This window comes from Anabas testudineus, chromosome 18 (assembly GCF_900324465.2).
Source record: "Anabas testudineus chromosome 18, fAnaTes1.2, whole genome shotgun sequence".
Taxonomy (NCBI): Eukaryota; Metazoa; Chordata; class Actinopteri; order Anabantiformes; family Anabantidae; genus Anabas; species Anabas testudineus.
Window position 1 is genome coordinate 1,875,539 of NC_046627.1, and position 4,931 is coordinate 1,880,469.

Genomic DNA, 4,931 nt, shown 5'->3' on the forward strand with positions numbered 1-4,931 from the left:
TCCCAGTTCACTGTTACGTTAGTGAGATGATGGTTACACTGAAGTTTATTCATTTTACAAATAGAAGTTCACCTGCTGCACTGAAAATGAGATTTAATGGACTTTAAATGTAATAAATAGTTCTGTGACCATTTACAAGTCAACTAGTCAAAACCAGTTTAGATATTAAGTTAAACTGTTAATGTTGCTCATGTCTATTTACATTTCCTGCAGCCAGCGCTCGTTGGTGATTGGTGCCTGTTGACCTCATGGTCCCGTCTCCTGCTCCTGCTGGAGTCCTTTGCTTTGTGCCTTTGTTTGTCTACATACCTGTTAGTCCTGGAGTTTTTGAGCATTTTATACTGTTAATAATTATTGAAACCTTCACACGTGTCTCTTTAGTGTTACTACTCCCTACTTTTGTCGTCCGTGTTGTTTTATTGTGTCTTGTTACCATTAATTATTGCACTTTACCTTTTATACTTGACATGCTGATATTACTACTTTACCTTTTAAAGTTTATCTGTCCATGTAATGCTGCTGTAGTTACAGGTTCATATTTAGCTTCAAATCATATCATATCTTCCAAGTGTGGCTCAGGACATAGAGACACTGTCCACTAGTCCCTGGTTCAGCTTCTTGGTCCTGATGGTATTGTCAGTATTTACTGAATTGAAACCTAATTTACTGCAGAGTTTTCTGTACTAAAAGCTGCCTCTCACCTCCAGGTAGGTGACAGATCACCGTCTTGTCTGGTTAATCAATACAAATCTGTGAACTTAGATGGTAGAGACTGTAGATCTCCTGGTATAAATCAGTTTCTGATGACTAGAGACAAAACAAAATGTAAAACTCTACAGAGAGTAATTTATGAGTATTGTCAACACAACATCAGTCATTTTTGGGCTCCACCCAGGATTTTAATTACCTGTAAGGTATCCTGTTGTTGAGTCAGGATCAGTTTGGTAACTGAGGTTGGATTTATGAAACTGAATTTACTGAAAATAAATCTTAAACCTGGTTTAACTGGTCACTTAATAAAACACTTCTCCTGTGTGTGTTGTGCTTTCTACCATGACATCTTTCTGCCTGTGGGGTCACTATGTACTCAGCTGGATAGAATAGTTGGTACAACTCTTTACCTCTGTACATAAAGGTGCTTCACCTCTTCTGTTCCCATAACAAAGTGTTTCCTGATAGCTTTGGTAAAGACTTCAACAGGTGGAGTTATATAAATAGGTTGGATGAGGTTTTTACTCACTGACAGATATTCATAAAGTGTACACACAGACTGCTTCAACAAACCACAGGAAGAGATCGATTTTAGAAACTGACCCCATCAACACCATCAACCTGTTACGAACAGACTAACGAGTAAGAACAAAAATATATATTTATTAACAAAAAGGGCAGGGGACACAGGGAACTAACAAACACTAACAACGTATCAACTAAAAGAGACCCGAACACACGGTGGACAAATACCAACAAAGCATAATCTGACATAAAGTAGCAACTAAAAACCTACGCACTAACACGGACAAAAACCAACTAATAAACTAAACGTACAAAGTAACAAACAAAAATCACTGCACAAGGCAGGAGAACATTAACAGACAGACAAACCAACAGTACAAAGTATCAACTCAAAAAACACAGCGTGAACACAGAGCAAACAATTCAAACTGACTAACAAAAACAGACAGGGACCTCACGGACAAACGAACAAACAAACTGACCAGATTTAGGAGGAGTAGTGTGCAGCATGAACGACATGAGCATGAATGACAGAAGTGATGTCAATGTGTGACAAACCAGCACCGAACTGAGGACTGAGGGGTGCTTTTAAAACAGAGTGATGCACAGGTGAACTGAATTAGTCAATTAGTCCGGGGAGTTCAGTGGAAAGTGGAGGAAGTCCATATATGGTGTGAGACAGGAGGGTGAGACCAGAACAAAACAAAACCAAAGCTGCAGACAGGGGCAGAGGGAGGAACTGGAACAGAACCCCCCCGGCAAGGGGCGGATCCCAGACGGCCCCAAGCAAACCAGGACGGGCGGGGGGAGGGAGGAACTGTAACACAACCTGACAGTTGAACCAGGTGAGTTAGTGAGTGTGGATCAGGCAGGCAGCCTACCTCAGCTGTCATTGGGCCAGAGGTGGGGTACACCCTGGACAGGTTTGTTCTCAGCTCTGTGTGTTTGTAAAGTGATGTTTATTAGAAATGTTTTTGATTTTTATATCTAAAAGACTGGTTGAAGGTTTGGTTTTATTCTTCAGTTTAGAATCAGACACAGATTGAGTTGGACTTTTATCTGTGGTGGTTAAAGTGAACTAGGGGATCTAGAATAGATTAGTTCATAACGTATTTACAACAATAAAAAAACAAACTGTAGTTTATTGTGAGGACATGTTTGGATTTTAAAAGCACATTTTAAAGGTAAGTAAACTTCTCTAAACTGATCACACTGAAGAATGGGAGAACATTTTTCTGAAGTGGGGAGACCCACTAGTCAGACTCTAATTAGAGACATTTCAGCAGGCTCAGCATGATGAATCAGCAGCAGACATGTCAGAGAAATAGACCACTCTGATTGGCTGTTCAGCTTAGTGACTCAATATAAAGAGGATAAATGGACCACAGAGTCAATCACTTATTCTCAGACCAATTCTCTCTTAGCAGTAACTGTGAACTGTCTGTGATGAGAGAGTGATATAAAAACAGTTTGTATATCTGTGATCCTTTATCTGCTCTTTCTTTCAGATGATGAACACAAACTGCTGCCACCTGCTGGTAAAGACAGTTATTTTCTTGTTTCTGCTCAGACTGAGGTGATTCAGCAGTTTCTCAGTCGCCTCTAGTTCTTTGAAGTCACTTTGGAAATTCACCGTCTTTAGATTTAAGATTGTCAAACTGAGAAGAGAGAACATCTTTGTAGATAAGGACATTACAGAAGTGATGGATAATAATAATGAGGATTATAAAAGTTGTTGTTTAACAGCAAAGATGAAGATTTGATGCTATTTACTGTGAAGTACAAATGTTATCCTGTGATTTTACACTGAACTGCATTAAAATTCCCATTTCATACATTCTGATGTTACATGTTGATGGATTCAGACTGTGAGACAGACCTTGAGACATCTTGAACATGAAGTGTTGTGCTGTGTAGATGATTGACACATCAGCTCTGTGATTCCTGTTTCTCAAGAAAGGTGTTTTTACTTCTTGTTCTTCCTTGTTACTGACACTGTTAAATGTTTCAGCTGCAGTGACAGATGTTCTTCTGTCTGTATCTCCTACATTAGAAACATAGAGATTATGAGTCTTTTGTTTTTTCCTTTGCTAAAGGAACCATCCTCCTCATCATGAAGTCTAAGGTAAGAATTAATGTTCTTACTGATGCTCTTTAGATGTTCCATTAAAGTGGGAGCTGTATGTTTCTGTTAGTAGAGAGTTTAAGAGTTTGTAGGTGAAGTTAAAACAGTGTTTCCAATTTCCACATCAAATTTAATTCACTTTAATGGTGAAGGTGGTGGAAAAGTTCCAGCCAGGCCTGAAGCAGACCTGTCTGGAGTCACTGATCCATCTCTAACTATAAGATTTATAAAAAAGGAAAGTTTAAAGTCTAGTCTTAAATGTAGAGAGGGTGTCTGCCTCCAGAACCTGAACTGGGAGCTGGTTCACAGGAGAGGGGCTTGATAGTTAAATCACCTGTGTGCTCCAAGATAGTTTTTAAAATGTCATATACACACAGTAAAAAAGTAAGAAAGAAATTTAATTTATATCAATAAAGTAGTTTTTAAAAACTCTTCACAAAGTGTTAAGTTGCAGCATCAGACTTCATTCAGAGTTCAGAACTTATTGATCAAAAACAACAAAAACAAAACAAACTAATTAAATACTTAGAAACTTCAATATCTGTTAATAAAGATACAACAAACATTTATATTTGTATCATTGTAGTTTATGGAGGAAGAAGAGTGAGTAAACGAGGACCTGCGCAGAAATACTAGTGCGCAGAAATACTAGTGCGCAGAAATACTAGTGCGCAGAAATACTAGTGCGCATGAGGAGACGTTTAACACGGAAGAAGAATCGGAAGCAGGAAAACTTTTAGATTCATACGAGGGGAGAAATTTATTTTAAATCACAACAGTAAAATTAACAGTATCAGTATCAGAAAATGTAAAGATGACGTTTTCACAGTGGATTTTATTCTTTTTTCTGATCACATGTTTGCTTCACCACACTGCTGCTGAAGGTAGGTTGTGAGAGAGGAAGTCGGGTTTACGGTTCAATATAAACTGAGGAGAACAAAAAGAAACCACAGGTTTCAATTTAGGGTTTAGTAACACCCTGATGAAAACTAACTGTAACCAACAAACCTGATCAATAACTGAACTCACCCTTTGTCTCTGTCTGTTCGCTGCAGCTTAACTTCCTCATTACTACAGTTGATGTTAAAATACAAATAAAACACATTTTTACAGTATAAAGTATAAAGTATATGTTGAAGAGGGAGATCAGAACTGTTAGTAGATGTTCAGTTGTTCCCTGAACTCTAATGTTCAGAGTTAAGCTGCAGTACTGTCAGAGTGTGGACCACAGTCAGTTACCTCCATTAATAATAACCCAGTTTCATACAACAGCTTGTTATTTGAAATGATGATTCAAACCAACATCCATGTGTTTTATGATCCAACACGCTGCTTGTTTAACACGTCAGTGAAGTCCGTGATCAGTGTAGTTTGGTGATCCTCAGATAAGAGGCTGTAGTTCAGAGGACTGGATCCCTATCATGATGAGAATAATGTGCTGAAGCTTTTTGTTCATGACCTCCTGTCCCTTCACTGCTTCCACATTCACATTTATACAATTCAACAGGTTAGAACAGGGTGTTGTGATCAAACATAGAGAAGTGTTGGTTTGACAAATCTTTAACCTCTC